The following is a 21,982-nucleotide window of genomic DNA, read 5'->3' on the forward strand; positions in this document are numbered from 1 at the left end:
GTTTTCTTTTGCCATAGTCATCCAATTTCAATTCATAAGTCCTTGTATTATGTGATCTTTCCAGCTCTTTGTCCTCCACTGTACTGTCTCCTGGTATTGCAATGTCTACAATAAAAATGTGTTTCTTTTCCACAACCATTATATCTGGTTTGTTGTTGTTGTTGTTGTTGTTATTATCCCATCTTTCTCCCCATGGGAACTCAAGTTGTCTAACATCTATCCTCTCTAAACATTTTAAAAAGAGCAATATAAAAGTTAAAAAACAATTAAATATTAAAAATGTGGTAAAAACAAAAAAAACAATATGGGAAGGATAAACTAATGGGTTTCAATGAGAAAGAAAATTCTGGGACAATTTGATGCAAAGTAAAAAAGAAATAAATCACTAAGATATACAAAAAGTTGTTAGAATAGTCAACTAAACAAGAAACAGTTAAAAATTGTGCAATAAAATGGGCAAAAAAATTGGGTCGCTCAATTAAGTTTTCAGAGTGGGAAATTATATGGAATAAAAAACTGAAATACATGTATGCTTCAGACCTGCAAGAAAATTGGTTTAAAATGTTTCACTGTTGGCATATAACACCAAAAAATTAGGAATAATGTACAAAATATCCACAACAAGTGTTGGAAATGCAAAAAACAAGAAGGGACTTATTTTCATACTTGGTGGACCTAGCCGGAAACAACAAACTTTTGGATAAGAGTAACACAAAAGATACTGCAAAAATCTTTCCCAATGAAACCAGAATTCTACTTATTAGGATTAACAAAGAATATACCGTATATACTCGAGTATAAGCCGACCCGAATATAAGCCGAGGGTGGGAAATTTAGCAGCTATGGGTAAATTTCAAAATAAAAATAGATACCAATAAAATTTTATTCATCGAGGCATCAGTAGGTTAAATGTTTTTGAATATTTACCGTATTTCAAAGAAAAACAATAAACTAGCTCTATAAGTGGAAAAGTAGGGGCAACAAAAAAAATGGTATCAATAATAATCTAATAATAATAATAACAATAATAATAATAATAACTTCATTTGGATCCCACCCTATCTCCCCATGAGGAATCAGGCCAACTTCCAACATAGTGACAGGCAAACATTCAAAGCCTACATAAACAATGCAGAGCTAAATATAAATCTATTATTATATATACTAATTTCACATATGCATTTATCCATGAAACATTTGCAAATCCCCCCCTCTCTCTCTATGTGTGTGTGTGTGTGCATTTCCCCTACAATATTTGCATATATTCATATCTATCTAGACATGTTCATATATATTTGTGTGTTCATTTCCCCCCTGTAATATTTGCAAGCCCTATATATAGGTAGGTAAGGATATATTCATATCTATCCAGACATCTCTCTTTATTTAGATATTTGCAGAGACTTGCAAACATATGAGGGTAAATTCATATATAAAAATAATATATATGTATGGCTACAGATACACAGGTACACGGATCTATATGTATAAAGGATTTGCAAAGACCTGCAAACATATGAGGGGAAAATTCATACATAAAATTAATGTATATAGATAGATACATATATAAAGGTACATAGAGATAGCAAAAGCTTGCAAGGGGTTAATGCCTATAGGAGAGTTTAACAAATATTTCAGGGGAAAATACTTTCATAAGATTAATGAATATATATTTTTCTTCTTCCTGACTTGCAAAGGTGTCTTTCTCTTTTCAAAACATTCCCCTGATTAAGAGCGAGGGAGGCTTTGGAAAAGTAAACACACTGATAAGGGAGGAGAAGAGAGAAATAGATCACATATTGCAAGCAATAGCCTGCAGGCTCCTTTGTCGGCCTTGACCTTGACCCGATTATAAGCCCGGGGAGGCTTTTTCAGCTCATATATAAGGGTTGAAAAACTTGGCTTATCTTCGAGTATATATGGTAACAAATTTTAATCAGAATGAAGATATTTTGTTTACATATATATTGACAGCCGCGAGAATAACTTTCACCAGACACTGGAAACAGGAAGATATCGCAACAAAAGACTTATGGTTAGAGAAATTGAATGAAATTCATGATATGGACAAGTTAACCTATCTGATGAAAACAAACAGAGAACAGGCGATAAAAAGAACTGATTGGAGAAAATACGAAGAATATAAGGGAAAGGAAAAGGTGATTTAAACAAAAGGATCAGAGAATTGTAAAAATGAAAGAGAGTAAAAGAAACTTAATAACAAGTGATGTTATGACCACAAAGAATAAACGGAAGACCAAAAAGACTCCCCCCCTTCCCAACTCCTTTTCCTTCCCATATTCTCCCTATTGAATTTCCCTTTTTATAACCATAGTGTATTTTCGTCAACCCATAGATGTCCCAATTCCATACTTCCCTTTCAACTGTACCCTTCCCCTCCACTTCCATCTTGATTTTTATGTATGTACACATAAGGAAACTTTAATAAAAATTTATTTGGAAAAAATGTGGTAAAAACAGAATTAAAATACAGCAAATACACTAAAATGGTTTTAAAAGTTGTATCCCTCCTAACTCCATCCAACCTGTTGACAGAGGATGGTCTTGACCTGCTTGCAGAAGACCAGCAGGGATGAGGCTGGCCTGGTCTATCTAAAGAGGGAGCTCCACAGCCTGGGAGAAGCTACTGAAAAGGCCTTCTCTCATGTTCCCACCAAGCATGCTTGAATGGGTGGTGAGACTGAGTGAAGGCTTTCCCCAGTAGATCATAGATGTCTCCCAGGGTCATAGAAAGAAATGTGGTCCTTCAAATAACCTGGACTGGAGCCATATAGGGCTTTGTAGGTAAAAACCAGCACTTTGAATTGTGCTTGGAAATGTGTTGGCAGCCAATGGAGCTGTTAAAACAGAGGAATTGAATGCTCCCTGTAACCAGCTCCAGTTAGCAGTCTGGCTGCTGCTCTTTTGACCAACCAAAGTTTCCGAGCACTTTTTAAAGGCAGCCCCATGTAAAGCAAATTACAGTAGTTCAACTGCAATGTAACCAAGGAATGTACCACTGTGGCCAGATCTGACTTCTTCAGGAACAAGTGCAGTTGGAGCATACGATATCCAGGTCCAGGCTCAGCAGTCAGGGAAACGGCAGTCAGCAGGGTCCCAATCCGGTCCAGAGGTCAATAGCCAAACGTAGTCGTCTAGGAATCCAAAGGTCTCACCGATAAGCAGCAGAAGGGATAATCCAGAATCGAAGTCAGTCAGTCCAGCGTCAATCCAGTGTGAGTAGGTATTGCCCGTCAAAAAGACGACGGAGGTCCAAGCTATTGAGATTAAACACAAGTTGCACAGAGAAAAACCCCGCACAGTTCCTCCCGCCGTTGATGCCCAGTGTCCTTGGTAAACTTACGTATCCAGCAACGAATCACACCCGTCTTCAGGAAGTTCCCCAACAAAAGCCCAAGCGTCCGTCCAGATTACCTTGCCCAACGCAATTAGACATTGATCCCAAACCCCAATTTATCCCAGTTCAAGCTCATCATCGCTGTCAGCTGCCATCCCAATTCCAGGCGCCCCAAACTCATCATCCTCATCAGAGCTAAAGCACCTTTGACTACGCCCCACAGCATCCCCAGCTGTGGATCCCGCTCCATCCCTCCAGCCAGTCCATGGGTCTGATCCTGCAACCCCCCACTCACCTCCCATGCTTTCATTGCCTGTTTCCCCAACACCCAAATCCTCCCTCACACGAGTCCATTCCATGTCATCCTCCTCCGAGCTGGCCATCTCTTCCTCCAAACCCTCAGAAAAACCCTCAAATGAGTCCTCATCTGTCGGGTCTGTAAACAAATCCCGGAGGCGTTTTCGTTCACGCTCCTCGAAAGAGTTTGACTCTCGAGGAGTCTTATGCCCCCTTCTTCTATTATCGGAGCCCGAAGGCTCAACCATGACAATACCCCTCTAGTGGCAATCCCAATCAGCCAATCCCTCAGGACGAAGAGGGTCCTCACGGGTGGGGCCCCATTGAGGTGGTGTGGGGGAGAAGGAAGATCGGTCACCAACGACCCAGGGAGAAGCGCAACAGAGTTCTTGCGACCCTGGAGAGGAATAGGTGTGGTAGTCTTCAGGACAGACCCCCCAGCCTTAAGGTCCTGCTTCTGAATGCCAGATCCGTCAATGGTAAGACAGCTATCATCCAGGATTTGATCCTGGATGAGGGGGCGGATCTGGCATGTATTACCGAGACATGGTTGGATGAGCTGGGTGGGGTGAATCTCACCCAGCTGTGTCCACCGGGTTTCGGGGTTCATCAGCAGGCCAGGGTTGAGGGGCGGGGAGGAGGAGTTGCAGTGATCTTCCGGCAGTCCATCGCCCTGATCAGATGCACCGTTCCGCAATCTACGAGGTTTGAATGTGTCCTGTTGAAGGTGGGAGCCCGAGACAGCTTGGGGATTCTGTTGGTGTACCGTCCACCCCGCGACCCAGCAGTCTCCCTGTCTGAGCTAGCAGAAGTGGTCTCTAATGCGGCCTTGGTCTCCCAACAACTCATAGTTTTGGGAGACTTTAACATTCATGCCGAGACCACATTAACAGGTGCAGCTCAGGATTTCATGGTTGCCATGACGACCATGGGGCTGACTCAAGTTATATCTAGGCCCACACATCAGGCGGGACACACGTTGGACCTTGTCTTCATTGTGGACGGTGGGACAGTCAGAGTGAAAGAACAAAACATCCTTCCATTGTCATGGTCTGACCATCATCTGATCTGTGTAAGTTTCGCCGTGTCTTCTAACCTCCGCAGGGGTGGTAGGCCCACTAAGATGGTCCGCCCCAGGAGGCTGATGGATCCAGATGGACTCCTGAGGTCTCTTGGGGATCTTCCTGTTCTGGAGACTGGCGATCCTGTCGATGTCCTGGCTGATCGCTATAATAGTGAGCTAGCAAGGGCACTGGACACGATCGCTCCCGAACGTCCCCTCTCGCTGCGTAGAGCCACGTCAACTCCTTGGTTCACTGAGGAGCTGGCTGTGATGAAGCGTGCGAGGAGGGGACTAGAGTGCATCTGGAGGAAATCTCAGGATGTGTCCGACCAAGCACGGGCTAAAGCCGCTATTAAGGCTTACTCCGTGGCTCTGCGAGCAGCCAGGAAAGCTTTCACGACTGCCCGCATAGCGTCTGCGGCCAATAGGCCATCGGAGTTGTTCCGAGTTGTTGGGGAGCTCCTGCGGCCCCCTGAGACCCAGGAGCTTCCCGATGACTTGGCAACCCGGTGCAGCGAGTTCGCGCACCATTTCGCAGGCAAAGTTGCTCAGATACGTTGTGAGTTGGACTCCAGCTTGACTGTGGTTGCAGCGGAGGTAACCGAGGCACCTGTCGGTCCGATTTTGTGGGATTCTTTCCAGCTTGTTCTTCCTGATGACGTGGAGGGGATCCTTGGGTCTGTGAGGGCGACCGCTTGCGCTCTGGATCCTTGTCCTTCTTGGCTGGTTAAACTGGCCAAAGATGGGTTGTTGGAGTGGTTTGTGGCTATAATAAATGCCTCCTTGGGTCAAGGGTCATTTCCATCCTGTTTTAAGCAAGCGGTGGTAAAACCGCTACTAAAAAAGCTCTCGTTAGACCCATCGGTTTGTGACAATTACAGACCAATCTCCAACCTCCCATTTCTGGGCAAGGTTCTGGAGCGGGTGGTTGCAACGCAGCTCCAGGGGTTTCTCGATGACACCGATTTTCTGGACTGCTCGCAGTCTGGTTTCAGGCCTGGGCACAGCACCGAGACGGCTTTGGTCGCCTTGGTGGATGACCTCCGCAGGGAACTGGACAGGGAGAGTGTGACCCTGCTGGTTCTCCTGGATATCTCAGCGGCTTTCGATACCATCGACCATGGTATCCTTCTGGGGAGGCTCTCCGGGATGGGGTTCGGTGGCACAGTTCTGCTGTGGCTTCAGTCCTTCCTGGAGGGCCGTTCCCAGATGGTGAAGCTGGGGGACACCTGCTCGGACCCCTGGCCATTGACCTGTGGGGTTCCGCAGGGGTCTATCTTATCCCCCATGCTATTTAACATCTACATGAAACCGCTGGGAGAGGTCATCCGGAGTTTTGGAGGGCGTTGCCATCTCTACGCGGATGACACGCAAATCCACTACTCGTTTCCATCTGACTCCAAGGAAGCCCCTCGGATGCTGAACCAGTGCCTGGCCGCTGTGGCGGACTGGATGAGGAGGAACAAGCTGAGGATCAATCCCGACAAGACAGAGGCCCTCCTGGTCAGTCGTGCGTCGGATCGGGGTATTGGGTGGCAGCCTGTGCTGGACGGGGTTGCACTCCCCCTGAAATCACAGGTCCGCAGTTTGGGGGTCCTCCTGGATTCAGCGTTGACGCTTGAAGCACAGGTGTCGGCGGTGGCCAGGAGGGCCTTTGCACAACTCAAACTTGTGCGCCAACTGCGACCATAACTCGTGAAGTCTGATTTGACCACGGTGGTCCATGCCTTAGTTACCTCTAGACTGGACTACTGTAATGTGCTCTACGTGGGGCTTCCCTTGAAGACGGCCCGGAAATTACAATTGGTCCAACACTCGGCTGCCAGATTAATAACGGGGGCAAGTTACAGGGAGAGATCCACTCCCCTGTTTAAGGAGCTCCACTGCCTGCCGTTCATCTTCCGGTCCCAATTCAAGGTGCAGACCATCATCTATAAAGCCCTAAACGGTTTGGGACCCACCTACCTCCGTGACCGTATCTCCCTCCATAAACCTGCCCGATCTTTACGATCATCCGGGGAGGCCCTTTTATCACCACTGTCGTTATCCCAGGCCCGCCTTGTGAGTACAAGGGAGAGGGCCTTCTCTGCTGTGGCCCCCCGACTGTGGAACTCACTACCCACTGAAATTAGGCAAGCTCCCACTTTGTTAGCTTTTAGGAAAGACTTGAAAACATGGCTTTTCCGCTGTGCTTTCGGTGAGTAATTTCTGTCATATATTTCTGTGTTACTCCCACCCCGAACATCTATCCTCTAGATTACCCCACTTCCATATGTCCCTGCCCGCAGTGGAGTACCCCTCTGTCCCTCTCACTCCAGGTTTTATCTCTGTGTTTACGCGGCCTGCCCTTGTTTTATTGTTTTCTGATTTCTTGATGTAATGCCTATTATTATTTATTGTATTTTTAATGGTGCTATGATATGTTGTTTTTATATTTTATATTGTATTGCTCTGGGCATGGCCCCATGTTAGCCGCCCCGAGTCCCCGTTGGGGAGATGGTGGCGGGGTATAAATAAAGTTTTATTATTATTATTATTATTATTATTATTATTAACTGTGCAAAAGCACTCCTGGTTACTGCTGATACCTGGGCCTCCAGGTTCAGAGATGAATCAAGGAGTACTCCCTGTTGTATTCCAGCCTGTATCTGAGCTGTCAGATGAGCCTGGGGTTGGGCCTGTTCAGTCTGTGATTGTACCTGCACCTGACCTGTCAGATGAATCTGGGTTGAGGCGCAGGATTCCCACGCAACAAGAAGTAGATGATTCTGTACAGCCAGAATTAAATGAGTCTGCTGTTCCTGAGGATTCTGGGAGCAGGCTTGAACCGCATTCCTTGGGAGAGTCAAGGTCGAGTTATCCCTTGGCAGATGGGCATTCCAGTCTTGATAAGAGTAATGAGGTTGACAGAAAGAAAACAATATGTCAACAGAGAAAAGAAAGGGTGGTTTTGAGAAAGAGCAAATGGCTATTAATGAGAAGAAACTTCCCATGGAAAGGGGCCTTGATTCTAGGTTTAAGAGGAACTGCTTATGAGAGTGAGCTCAGAGGTGGTAACTTTTCTCATCGAGAGGTTTGATCCTGCTTCATGGACTCTTGTTTCATGTTTCCTTTGGACTTTCAAGCCTTTTTCCTGTGGGTTTTCATGCCTTGTTCCTGTGGATTTTCATGCCTTGTTCCTTTGGATTTTCATGCCAAGTTCTTGTAAGCCTTGAACCTTGAGCCTTGTTCCTGTTCTTGGGTATATTGGATTATCATGTCATGTTCCTAAAAGCCTTGCATTTTGAATCTCCTGTTCCAGTTCATGATCCTGTTCTATGTTCCAGTTCATGACTCTGTTCCTTGGACTAATTTTGACTACCTTGATTGAAGTTTTGCCTTTTTGCCTTTGCCTCGATTGTGGGTCGATACAGGGAATGCTGTGGATGTAGCGTACCTGGATTTCAGTAAGGCCTTCGACAAAGTCCCCCACGACCTTCTGGCAAACAAACTAGTTAAATGTGGGCTAGACAAAACTACGGTTAGATGGATCTGTAATTGGCTAAGCGAACGAACCCAAAGGGTGCTCACCAATGCGTCGTCTTCATCATGGAAAGAAGTGACAAGTGGAGTGCCGCAGGGCTCCGTCCTGGGCCCGGTTCTATTCAACATCTTTATTAATGACTTAGATGAAGGGTTAGAAGGCACGATCATCAAGTTTGCAGACGACACCAAACTGGGAGGGATAGCTAACACTCCAGAAGACAGGAGCAGAATTCAAAACGATCTTGACAGACTAGAGAGATGGGCCGAAACTAACAAAATGACGTTCAACAGGGACAAATGCAAGATACTTCACTTCGGCAGAAAAAATGGAAATCAAAGATACAGAATGGGGGACGCCTGGCTTGACAGCAGTGTGTGCGAAAAAGACCTTGGAGTCCTCGTGGACAACAAGTTAAACATGAGCCTACAATGTGATGCGGCAGCTAAAAAAGCCAATGGGATTTTGGCCTGCATCAATAGGGGAATAGCGTCTAGATCCAGGGAAGTCATGCTCCCCCTCTATTCTGCCTTGGTCAGACCACACCTGGAATACTGTGTCCAATTTTGGGCACCACAGATGAAGGGAGATGTTGACAAGCTGGAAAGCGTCCAGAGGAGGGCGACTAAAATGATTAAGGGTCTGGAGAACAAGCCCTATGAAGAGAGGCTTAAAGAGCTGGACATGTTTAGCCTGCAGAAGAGAAGGCTGAGAGGAGACATGATAGCCATGTACAAATACGTGAGGGGAAGTCATAGGGAGGAGGGAGCAAGCTTATTTTCTGCTGCCCTGCAGACTAGGACGCGGAAAAATGGCTTCAAACTACAGGAAAGGAGATTCCACCTGAACATCAGGAAGAACTTCCTCACTGTGAGGGCTGTTTGGCAGTGGAACTCTCTCCCCCAGACTGTGGTGGAGGCTCCTTCTTTGGAAGCTTTTAAACAGAGGCTGGATGGCCATCTGTCGGGGGTGCTTTGAATGTGATTTCCTGCTTCTTAGCGGGGGGTTGGACTAGATGGCCCATGAGGTCTCTTCCAACTCTACTATTCTATGATTCTATGATTCTATGATTCTAAGTTTATTCTTGTGTTTGAATTTCTATGAACCCTTGCTTCAAGTTTTCTAAGTGCCTCGTACCTTGTGAACTATAACCTTATTTTAGTGACTTTGAACTTTGATTTGCTAATGCTTACATATTATCTTCAATGAACAGCTTGCATTGTTTACAGCCTGGAGCATCAGTGTGGTTTTAAGGTGTCTCTGCAACTTAGGGATGCAACACTCTCAAACTGCAAACCCCATGTAACACAGGCTGACTCCCTATTCCCAGATCTGTCTTACGACTCACTAGGAACACCTCTGTCTTATCTGGATTAAGCTTCAATTTGTTTGTCCTCATCCGGTCCATTATATCTGCCAGGCACTGGCTTAGCACAGGAACCGTTTCCTTGGAATTAGGTGAAAAGGAGTGATAGAGTTGGGTGTTATCTGCATATAGATGGCACCACACTCCAAAATTCTAGATGATCACTTCCAGCAAATTCATATATATATGTTGAACATCATGGGGAACATCACAGATCCCTGATGTACCCCATAGTCCAATGACCAAGGAGTTGAACAGAAGTCCCCCTTCTGAGAATGTCCCTCCAGGAAGCAACGGAGCCACTAAAGAACAGTACCTCCAAGCCCCATCCCAGAAAGGTGACCCAGAAGAATACCATGGTCCAGTACAGAGGGGTCTAAGGAAGGTTTTTTAAGAAGTGGTCTTATCCCTGCATCAGGGATCCTGCCCTGATGCAGGGAAGCATTAATCACTTCCTTGACCCACTCTATCAGTCCCTCTCTGTTTGATTAGCCAGGAAGAGCAAGGGTCTAGAGCCCATTTGGTGGCTCTCACCTCTCCAAGAATCCTGTCCACATCCTCAGGCTACACAAATTGAAAGGTATCCATCAACACAGGACATGTATATGCCAAGGTTACGTCCACTGGAGCTGTATCAACTGTGGCATCTAAGTCAGAGTGAATCTGAGTGAATTATCTACAAAATGGTGGGCAAGCTCTGCACAGTGTGCTGTTGTATAGTCAACATTCTCTTTTGGGCCAGGTTGGATTAGGCCTCTATCTACTCAAAACTACTCTGCTGGATGATTTTGTGCTGCGTCAATAGTATTTGTATAAAATGCTCTTTTTGCTGTTTTTATTGCCCCATCATAGATCTTCAAATACATCTTTGCTTGTTTTCAGTTGGAATCACTCTGAGTTCTCTGTTACTTGCGCTGTAGTTCTTGTCTCACGTGTTTCATTGCTGCCAATTACTTAATGAACCAGGGGGCTGGTTTAGCTCCACCTCATGAGAAGGTACGCCTTGGAGCAATTGTGTCATGCAATATAACGTAATAAAACAGGGAGAATATATAGTTACAATAAAGTGCTATTTCTTCTCTGCTAAATATTCCCAGTGATGTTTCCCAGCTGAAAAACCAAAATTGCAACATTTCTGTGGAAGCCATAATGGTTTTCTTTCTTCTGTTGAAAGAGAGATCCTTTTAAATATTCCAAAATACCACTCTTTATTTATTTATCCATTTAATGCTGGAGTGGAAAATTTCTAAAAGCTGTCTTTCTTTTCCTCAGGACCTGCCACATGCTGCAAAATACTCATTTCCAAAATGCTCATTTCCAGTTTTGTTTTATTTGGGTAAGAGACAATAAAGAGAAAATGCAAGGACTCTGTGCACCTTGCCACCCCTGAAGGCTTCCAGAACAGAAGTCACATCTTTTCTTCAAGGATTATATTGGGACAATCAATGGTAAAAAACAGCTTTGAATGTGGTCTGCGGTTGTTAACTGAGTATTCGTGCGGCCTGCCCTGTTATATTGCTCTTTGGATTTTGTGTTGTACTGTATATGATTCTTTATTGTATTGTTGTAATTGTATTATGATATGTTGTTTTTATATTGTGTTATATTGTATTTTTCCCGGGCATGGCCCCATGTAAGCCGCCCCGAGTCCCCATTGGGGAGATGGTGGCGGGGTATAAATAAAGTTTTATTATTATTATTATTATTATTATTATTATTATTATTATTATTATTATTATTGTTGCTTCTGATGTGCATATGTGTGCATATATATTTAAAATTAGAACATCACAACTTCAGAAATAAAAACTTCATTGAAAACAGCACTAAAATAGAAGCAATAAAACAGCATGGGCATGTTAAAATTTAAAAGCCCGAGGAAACTTAATTTTCCTGCTATCCGTAAATTCCTGGTCAGGGAACAGGAATTGTGCCTGTGCTGGATGAGCTTATGCTCCTGCTGAAAATGCAGGGTTGTGCCTTTGCCCAGTGAAAACATGAGTGCCAGTCTCAGCTTAGCAAAACTAACCTAGTCTGTTTACCAAGAAATGCATGTAGTTCCTGGAGCATGAATTGCAGCTTTCTTGTTTCTCTTCTAAATCTCCCTAATTGGCACATTACACTCTCAAGGATATAGAGCATTTATTTGTTTTTTATATTTTTAGGAAAAAAATCTGGCTGGATTACATAAGGCTCAAATATTAGAAAACAATGCATGATCAAATCAGCATGAGTTGAGGTGATAGAAATGTATAAGAATGGCATTCTGCAGGTAATCTAAAATATCAAGAATATCTGAAGGCTAAAGGTTATCTACCCCTGCTTTAGATATTATTTCCTTAAGCTGTTTAAAGTTTTAAAGGTCAAAGACAATACTGGTAGAGGCTACTAGAAACCATGCACAGACACATTCAGGGGTATATAGTTGGTCATGCAACAAAATGCACCAAATTCACAAAACAGTGATTCAAAATACATCACGTCAGCTTTTGCAGTTCCACTGCTGACTTCATTAGACAAAGGTGATAAAAACCATAAAGGAGGAGAAGAGGAATTTAAGATATTATTTTAGTCACGGTTTCTCCATATTGTCTTATGATATTACTTTTGTTGTCAGTTAAGATGAACTGGAAAATATCTGGCTAATATCAATGCAGGCAGATTCCACTTCCCTCTTTTGCCATTTGGGGACTGAGAAACAAAGATTAGTAAAACCAGCTAATCAAATTTCAGTTTGATTGGCAACAGAAAAGAACCCCCCCATGCCATACTGCCTTGTCCTGTGGAAACTACCGGTCCCTTTCTAACGCAGAGGATGTTGAATTGGTGCTAACTTCCACCAAATCTAAGAAATCTGTGCTCAGCAGCCTTGCTCAGGTCATGCAGACTCAGGACTGTGGCTTCTCTGCTAGTGTTTTTCAATCTGTAATGTGGTCCTCCTCTTTTCCTGAAGGCTTTGAGCTTTCCAAGCATTATTGTGGTCTCTAGAGAGTCATGTCTTTTTATGATATGTCCAAAGTATGGTAGTCTTGGGTTAGTCATCTCAGCTTCTAGGAAGGGTTTCGGCTTCTCTAGCTTTTTCTAGCACCCAGTTCTTTGAATCCATAGAACCTATTCCAAATGAGTTGATTTTCTTCCTATCAGCTTTCATCACTCTCCAGCTTTCACACATAGAAATGGGAAATACCATGGCTTGGACAATTCTAACTTTAATGTTCATATATATTTACACACCAGGATCTTATCTAGTTCCTTCATAACTGTCCTTCTAATTCCTAATCATCTTCTGATTTCTTGAAATTAATGAGTCCTGGAAAATCTTAAACTAGTTTAATGTCTTCATCATCTCCTTTAAAAATATGTAAATTATCACTGGCCCTTATTTTTGTTTTCCTCAAGTCTTTGCTATTTTCTTGTTGGTCGTAATTCTTTCTACAGACTGCTAGGGATGGTGTGATTAGAATTCTGGGGTTGGTGCAGAGTTTGAATGTATTTTAACATTTAATAGTTTAAATGACAAAACAGTTTTAATTGTTTTAAATTTGTATATTAATATTTTAATGCATTTACTTTATTTTAATTTGCATTGTGCCATATTTATTGTTAGCTACCTTGAGTTTCTATATTTGGAGAAATGTGGGATAAAAAGGAAGGAAGGGAGGGAACAAGGGTGTGGTATCATCTGCATATCTTAAATTCTTCATGTTCTTTACCTCAATTTTCATGCCATCATTCTCTGACTTTAATTCTGCTTTACATATGATATGTTCACCATACAAGTTAAATGGACTGAGAGAAACAATGAATGTGTAAATAGATGAAACACTGGACTGAGGGGAAATAAACAATGAGCTCAGTTTTAGTACTATAAAACAATTTTCTGGGCTAAATTTCTACTCAGAAGTACACTATATAGTACTTTCACTCAATGTATATGTCTATTTCTGTTCCATATAACACTATTTTTTTGCCTGTGTCCCAGCATTTGGAAATGTTACTTTTGGACCATCCGCTGCCAGTATCACCCAGCCAGTATTATCTTGTTAACATTCCTAACCTCAGCTTTAATACTACTGTATTTTAGAATTTGGAATTCTGTTTTTTTTAAAAAATGTAAACCTCAGAAGCCTGAAGCCTGTCCTTCTCTCCCTGCAATACGATATCACATTCATTCACAAGTCAAAATTCTGGGTAAGTTGGTTCATTATGCCTTTTAAAAAGAAAGATGGCAATTTAAAGCAAAGGTAATTTTGAATGGAGAAACCATCCAAATTGCCCACATTTCAACAGTGGTATTTCAAAAAAGTTTTTTTAAAAAATCATTGTTGTAATAATTAGTATGGAGTATGTGGCACCATCTCTAATAGAAGGTGCCAAAAGCTAAGTAATAATAACTTCTGTTTAATGTAGAGGGTTGAAAATGAAAACAGAATGACAGGGATAAACAAAAAAAGAAGGAAGCATGCATAGGAAGGGAGTGAAACCTAGTTATAAAATACAATTAAAAAGCAAGGGTAGGGGAGAAATTCTTCACCTAATTTAACTGGCAGAAAGGTGACACAGAGATTGCCACTGCTTTTCATGGCACCTGGAAAGCTTTTCATGCAAATTCACGAAAATCATTTCTCCATTCCCTTTTGAGAACTCCGTGGGGGCTCAATTCATTCTCAGAGCAATTGGGGGGGGGGGGGCGCAGAGCGGGAGGACAATCATCTTGAAGTGTATTCCATCCTGAGAGAGGAAGATAAGGGCTGAGCAGTGGACAAACCATACTAATTTGATGTCTTTTAGCTGACAGCTTTACATATGACAGAAAGATAAAAAAAATAAAATAAAATCAGGCAACATAAAAAGAATTGTATGCTCTATAGTCCCAGCCCAAAGCCCGTTCAGTTCAGTGTTTATTCCTTCCTCCCATGCAGTAGAAAACCTGGCAAGCACCAAATTTACAGCCCTTGGTGGTACTTATAAAGGCATAAGGGAAGAATTAAAATTAATGGGCTTAGTAGTGCTGAAAGCACACTTGATTTATAGGCAGGGCTGCCAGAAAATGACATTGTGAGCGCACATTGACAATACTTCAGAGGTGAAGAATAAAAACCAGATTCACATTTAAGGAAAAAAAAACTCAATAAACAACCGTCTTGGCCACAGCTGAAATGGGGGGCGGGGGAGTAAGAGAGGGAACAAAAAGAAGTAAGAGGGAGCTCCTTTTAACAATAAACTTCATAGACCACTCATTCTCAGTAGAACTATGGTTGGTTCTTTTACATACAACACTACCTCTCCACAAATTGAAAACAATTCAGGATTTTTTTTGGAGGGGGAAGACACTCTTGCAGATAAAAGTAACTGTTTTCCTCTGACATTAAGCCTAGTCGTGTTTGACTCTGGTGACTGGTGCTCATCTCCATTTCTAAGCCGTTGTCCGTAGACCCCTCCAAGGTCATGTGGCTGGCATGACTGCATGGAGAGGCGTTACCTTCCTGCCAGAGCGGTACCTATTGATCTACTCACATTTGCATGTTTTCGAACTGGCAGAAGCTGGGGCTAACAGTGGGAGCTCACCCTGCTCCCTGGATTCTAACTTCCAAATTTTTGGTCAGCAAATTCGTTTAACCTGCTGTGCCACCGGGGGCTCCAGAAACTCTTGAGACAGCCTAAATATCCTAAAAGCACCAGATCTTCTCTGATCTTGGAAGCTAAGTGGGGTCAGTTCTAGTTAGTACCTGAATGGCAGGTAGTGATTTTTTGAAGGATGTAGCATTCAGTATTTCATTGCACAACATCCTCCTGGAGCCAGGAAGGCAAGATCTTTTCTCTCAACTATGAAAACAAAGCCAGATGCTGGTCTGGCCAGTAAATGGTTGTGGAGACCACGCCAGTACTCGGTAGCTGTTTTCTCCAGCAGGTAGCCCAGTAAAACTGTGTGACACTCCACCTTTGAGACGGAGCTCTCAGCTGGGAAGCCCAGTTAATCTAGTCTCTCCCACATTCTTTCTCCAGTGATGACCAGCCAGAGGATCCTTAAAAACCATAAGTGGGATACAGAAACCTCCCCATCTTTGTCCGCCAACTTCCCTTTACTTAGCTCTATCTTTCAGAAAACAGATTAGCTGTCTTCTTGCAGTTCACCAAGAGGTTTTGCCATGGGATTTTACTATGCTGCATAGAATTTAGTTTAGAGAAAAGTGAGAAAAATATGCCAGTTCTTAGAAGAAAGCCTTTGTGTTGCATCAGTTCATTTTTAAAGTAGTCTATATAATGGTAGTTTTTTTTGGGGGGGGGGCAGTGCCACTGAATAAAAAAATATGCACTATAATTTTTATTAGAAGTGGCAGCTTATTTATAATTAGAAAATAGATAAAGAATGGTTCTTGTCAAAGGCTGGAAAGTTGACAGATAGGTATGGCAATACAATTTCCCCTTGGGCCTTGGTAAATTAAATGCACTTCTCTAGAGGGAGCAGGATTGCTCTCTCTTTTCTCTTCCAAGAGAACTATTGCCTGCGTGAATCTTCCTTTGTGATAAATATGCACGACTATACTTTTAGGCACAGTGGCTCATGCCTGAAGGATTTAATTTCCTTAAGGATTTTCCTCTTTTCCTTTTTCTTGATAAAAGTCTCAGAGAGAAACTGTGTCAGGCCTGAATCTGCAGGTAATGTTCCCCCAAACTCTAATCCTCTGAGGTTTGAGGTCTGGAATTAACAGGGCTTGGAATAAAAATAAGCCTCTTGTCACTGATCTGGCTACACGGTTAAAATCCTCAAGTGGGGTTTAATCTTCTTTGCAGAAACACCAGCACTTTGAAAGAGAAGGAAATGGACTGTTCAGGAGTCACCAGTCAGCTCTTGCAACTTGGCTACTGATAGCCACACACTTTTTCTTCTTCCTGTGACTTGTCACTACAAAAATCACAAGGTGCAATGTCAAATGCTACCAGCAAATGCATTCTTGCTGTTAACTATCATCTCTGTCTGATAAGGAGACTATTGAATACTATTGCTAACTCTTACCTCAGGTATATTTCTACTAATTCTTTCAGGCCTGGGGTTAATGCCTGGGTGACTCAGACATGCTCCCACTTCCACATGAATTTTGAGTGGGAGCATGATAATACAGGAAAAATCAGGTGGGCATACAGATGCTGATGGTTACTTGGCTTGATGGAAGCATGTAGTCTAGGGTTTTTAGTAGATTACAAGATAAACACCACAGGAGACAGAATTAGGACTCAGGAAGATCTTAATAGATTTGAAAAAGACAAAGTAAACAACAAAACAAAATTTGTCAGATTGCTCCTACAATTACTTCAACAAGAAAACAACAGCTTTTCTTCATGAAAACAATAGTAGCTATATGTATTTAAAAACACAGTCTGCTGAGACAAATTGAGACAAACCCAGAAGAAAGATGCATTTAAGGAAATACTTCTGCACCACAAAGCATGCTCACTAGCATTTGGATGATTTTACTGGGGTAAATTGAAGGCAGGGAAGTGTCTGGGAAGTATTAGGTTTCACAGAATCTTGTTTGCAGGTTTCCTTTAGGCCTACTTTATTCCAAAGACAGTCCTGTACACCTTTTGATCCAGTAAGCTGAAAGCAACCCAGAAGAGAGGAAAAGACAGATCAATGCACAGTGAATGTGTATGCTGTCAGTTTGAATTTTAAATTTGTCTCCAGCATCACATAGAATGGAAAGCTGCATTTTATTAAAGATTCAGCTGGATCCAAAACATACTGGTAGCATTTTAATGCAATTTCACAATACATCCATTTTTGCAAGTCACTTCCTCCCACCAAGATAATGTTTGTATATTATTTTCACTTATTTACAAATCTGCCTGCACCGTTCCCCCTCAATTTGTGCATTTTATATTAATTTTGATGGGTTAGCTGTTGTTTTTTATGCTATAAATGCAACAATTTAAAAAAGTTAAATGTGCCTTAGAGAAAGCAGTAGTGACAAGTGTTTTGGTGACCTAAAGTACCTTCATGGCTAACCTCTCTTAGACTAATATTCACTCCACCTCTTCTGTCTCACTGCTTCACAGGGAAAACTGACTCAGTTTTCTTTCTGTTCTACCTAAGCCTAGCTAGCACCTTCAGACAGCTTTCCTATTTCAAACAGCTCCTATAATAAAAGTTATTTGATTACTATAGCCATTAGTGTCAATGCCTCTTGATCACAATATTTAACACTTTATTTATATTCCATCCTATCTCCCCAAGGGGACTCAGGCCGGATCACAGAATATATACATGGCAAACATTCAATCCTGTTCAGTCAGACAGGACAGACAGAAGGGAGGTATGTTGTCTCAAAGTCAAATATTGATGCTTTGGAGGTTGAGTTTGGATTCAGTCGGGGGGGGGGGGTGCTTTTGCTCCATTCTCTATGACGAAGAGCCATCAGGATTTCCTCCTTCCACCTTCCATTTGGTCACCACATTTCTGGTCTTGTTCTTTATGATGTTATAAAATACCTCCCCGGCTAATTAGTGGTACCTAATTTCTCTCCTTACAGCTCTAAGCTGTTTTCGAACTGCTTAGGTAAACAGTGAGCTGGGCTTGATGGTCGAGTGCTCACATCGACCGGGCTTCAAATTGGCCACCTTTTGGTTGGTAGATCTTATTACTGCTGGTGATTTACCAGCTGTGCTACAGCCCAGCCCATAGTACATAGCTGCTGCATGCATGTACTCTCTATCATTTAAAAAATGAACCCTAGAGTTTCTTGGGTTCATACATACCTGTTTTCATGGATCAAAAATAGAATCCGGGGCGGTTCAACCGTGAGGCAATTTAGGCATTTGCCTGTGGCGCCATAATCCCAGGGGTGCCATTGAGGTGCCCCCGTGTGCATGCATGTGTGCATGTATGCGCATGCATCCCCCACCCGTCGCCGCCTCCTTCGGGCCTTCGCCCTGGCCTGGGCCTGACTGCATAGGCCCGCCATTCCCGCACCACCCAACATTCCCGCCTGGGTAGGCCGCTCCGCGCCATTGCCATGGAGACAGAAAGCCCGCCATTCCCCCACCACCCCAACTGTCAGTGCCAGCACCGTTTTGTTCCGATGAAAATGGAACTGGTGCTGGCAGCCGGGGTGGTGGGGGAATGGCGGGCTTTCTGTCTCCTCGGCAGTGGCACAGAGCAGCCTCCCTAGGTGGGAGCATGGGTCCTGCCTGGGTAGGCCACTCCCCGCCGTTGCCGTGGAGATGGAAGGCCTGCCATTCTCCCACCACCCCGGCCGCCAGCGCCAGCACTGTTTTGTTCCGGTGGCTCCACTCTTCCTCCCACTGCAGCCGCTATCGCGGACCATTGGAAACTAGGCAAGAGGTCTGTTGGAAACTAGGTAAGTGGGGTTTGCATATCTATGGAATGTAAAGGTTGGGAGAAAGAACTCAAAGAACTTTTGTCTGTCTGAAGCAAGTGTGGATGTTGCAGTTGGCCACCTTGATTAGCTTTGAATGGCCTTGCAGTTTAAAGGCCTGGATGTGAATGGCCTTGCAGCTTAAAAGCCTGGGGTGATCCTTTTTTGGGAGGTGTTAGCTGGCCCTGATTGTTTCATGTCTGGAATTCCCCTGTTTTTGAGTGTTCTTTTTTACTGTCCTAATTTTATTTATTTATTTATTTATTTATTTATTTATTTTCCATACTTGTGTCCTGCCCTTCTCACCCCAAAGAGGACTCAGGGTGGCCTCACAACTGGCAACAATTCAATGCCTGATTGGTTTGGGGGGGTGCACCAAAATTCTGTTCGCCTACACTTGAAAATTTCCTTGCGACGGCCCTGACTGGAATACCCATGACTGAATAACATCAGAGTATGAATAAGATGGTAAAAGTTATTACGTAATAGGGAAGAACACACAAGTTAGGAGAGGCTGTGCAGTTTCCTTTTGCCTGATCCTCTTGGAAAGAGCAACATTTCTTTCTTTCTTCTCCTCTCCCATGGTTAAATTAATTTAGTCCAAACTGCATTTGCACTTTGAAGTTTGCAGTAACTGAAGTAAGTTGAGGACAAAGAGGAAAGTGTGAAAAGAAAAAAGGTGTTACGTTTTAAAAGCAACTGGAAAATGGGACAACAGGGGATTAATTAGGACTGTCCCTACCAAATCTGGACAAATAGAGTGTATACCTTTTTCTCTCTCTCCTGATTTATTTACTGTTGAGTTTTCGAAACACACTCTCTCTTTATTCTCACGGCTTATGCCATTGAGATTTTCTTGCTTCAATTCAGCCTTGCAACCCTTCCTCTCTATGCCTTTCAGCATGGCCTGACCTCCATGTCCTGAAGCCATCAAACACCCGCTCTGGTTCACTGGGATTCTTTGGCCAGGCAGGCCAGCACTGCTAATGAGATCCCTGGCCTCTTCCTTCCTTGCCCTACCTTGCCGTCCTGGAGGATTATACCCTTTATTTCTCCTCTGCTGCTACTGTTTCTGAGCAGCAACCAGAAAATGTATTAAGGCTGGCACCACAGGGGAAGTGAAATGGTTTTCTATGTGCTTCTGTAACAGATAGTTGCCCCCTTCCAATTGCTTTCCCAGGTGGCACGTTTGTGGCTTGTTTTTCACAAGGCCAGCTTTAGGTCATTCCCTCTTTCCCTTCCTTCTCTGCTTATTTGCTTTGAAGATGCTGGCTAAGCTCTTGCTTGCCAGAAATCAGAACTTCAAAAAATAATTCCCAAACCCTGCTTTTCATTCCAGTGGGTTTTTTTTTATTTTGACCTGACTTATTATTTCCCCCAAATGATTTCCTAACCAGTCCCCCTCTATTTTTCTTTCTTGTTGCTGCTTTCAAGCCTTTCTCAGAAATTTTTGAACCCCAAACCGAAATGTATACTTGCAGAGGTTGTCAAAAATATTTTCCCTAGAAAAAACCCAGCAAATCTGAAGCCCCTTACATACTCCACTTACAGTCTCCAGTTGTAGCAGCCCTTGCCCAACTCTTCATAGCACCCACCTCCGAGATGAGATTTCCCTCATATCAATAACGAAGCCTTGTCTATCCAGGGGGCATGGTTGGTGTCTTCTCCTTTTTATTAGTTCCTCCTGCTGAGCATGCCGAACTCCCTAGTGCCTGAAATGCCATTTGCTAACATCATTTCTGCCAGCTTGACAGATTGGGTTTCGCTGTAAGTCTGCACTTAACATGGCCTGGCTCGTCTCCTGAAGCAGATGCACTGACACATGACTAGGTGAGGTAATGGTCTTGATTGCATTTCCCCAGAAATTTTTGCCGAAGGAGAGTCAACGCATCTACTGCTAATAACATTCCACGTTCCTGCTCTCTGACATTGATCAAAGTTTCTTTAAAGCAAGAAGGTAACAAAATCCCTCTTTCCCTCTCCTCCTTCAGTCCCTCCCTCCTAGTGATAGCACACAGCAGCTCTGTTCTTTAATAAGAGACGCAAAAGCTGATAATAAGGCTATTTTTGGGTCTGTCAATCAGAATGGTTTCAATCTGTGCAAGGGATTTGGCGGCAACTGCAAAGCTCCTATTATCATGCTAGACTCTTGAAGGCATTTCTCATTATACCACACTTATATGAAGGATAACATTAGAAGCAGTCTATTTATTTTGCTTTGCCACACTTTGCACAGCATATCTTTTTTCCTTCTGTGAGGAAAAGACATTGTCGTTGGAAGCTGCCCTGAGTCCTTTTGGGGAGATAGGGAAGAATATAAATAAACTGTTGTTGTTGTTGTTGTTGTTGTTGTTGTTGTTGTTGTTGTTGTTGTTATGTATTTCTGGGATGAAAGACAGTGTCATAAATTACACAGGGATTTCACTTCTCATCTCTTAAGTCCAATATTTCATCTTTCCTTTAACCATATCAACTGAAATCTGCATTCCATTAATTGAAATAGCTGTAATCATTAAAATGGAAATGGTTTGTTGTCAAACAAACCAGTGAGCTAACTGAATTTCCATCGTATTTGGAGGGGATATTTAGGATGGTATGACTTTGCATATAGATTATTTGATATCAGCAATATGCACTTTGGAGGCTGAGGGGAAGCCCTTTGTTATGTCATTTACTTAAAATACTTAAATAAATATATAATAATAATAATATACAAAATAATAATAATAATAATAATAATAATAATAATAATAATAATAATAATAATAATAATGTGTTACCCGCCTCTCCTCATGGCTCAAATGCAGGATACAACACAGTTAAAATACATGAATAAAACAAAGGACAATTAAAATACATGTGAGTGGATGCCAACTGCTCCAAAGTGCTGATTGTCTCATTGTCTGATGCTTCATTGGAAAGATTTTGATGAGCTGATGTAAAAAAAAATATGCTTGTAATATGTAGTTTGTTAACTTCACTATATGTTCCCAGTATA

The 21,982-nt window shown here is 42.8% G+C and overlaps 1 long non-coding RNA gene across 2 annotated transcripts; it reads right to left on the bottom strand.

Annotated features, from left to right (window-relative positions):
* Positions 1-16,836: 16,836 nt before the first annotated feature.
* Positions 16,837-21,627, bottom strand: LOC134296126 (uncharacterized). Of its 2 annotated transcripts, none has more exons than XR_010002697.1 (2): positions 20,580-21,627; positions 16,837-17,207 (listed from the first exon to the last, which is right to left on the bottom strand). It is a non-coding gene; the product is annotated as an uncharacterized LOC134296126 (long non-coding RNA). The 2 variants fall into 2 exon arrangements; XR_010002696.1 differs by having other exon boundaries at positions 20,534-21,627.
* Between the last annotated feature and the right edge of the window lie 355 nt (positions 21,628-21,982).

Source organism: Anolis carolinensis, chromosome 2, assembly GCF_035594765.1.
Source record: "Anolis carolinensis isolate JA03-04 chromosome 2, rAnoCar3.1.pri, whole genome shotgun sequence".
Taxonomy (NCBI): domain Eukaryota; kingdom Metazoa; phylum Chordata; class Lepidosauria; order Squamata; family Dactyloidae; genus Anolis; species Anolis carolinensis.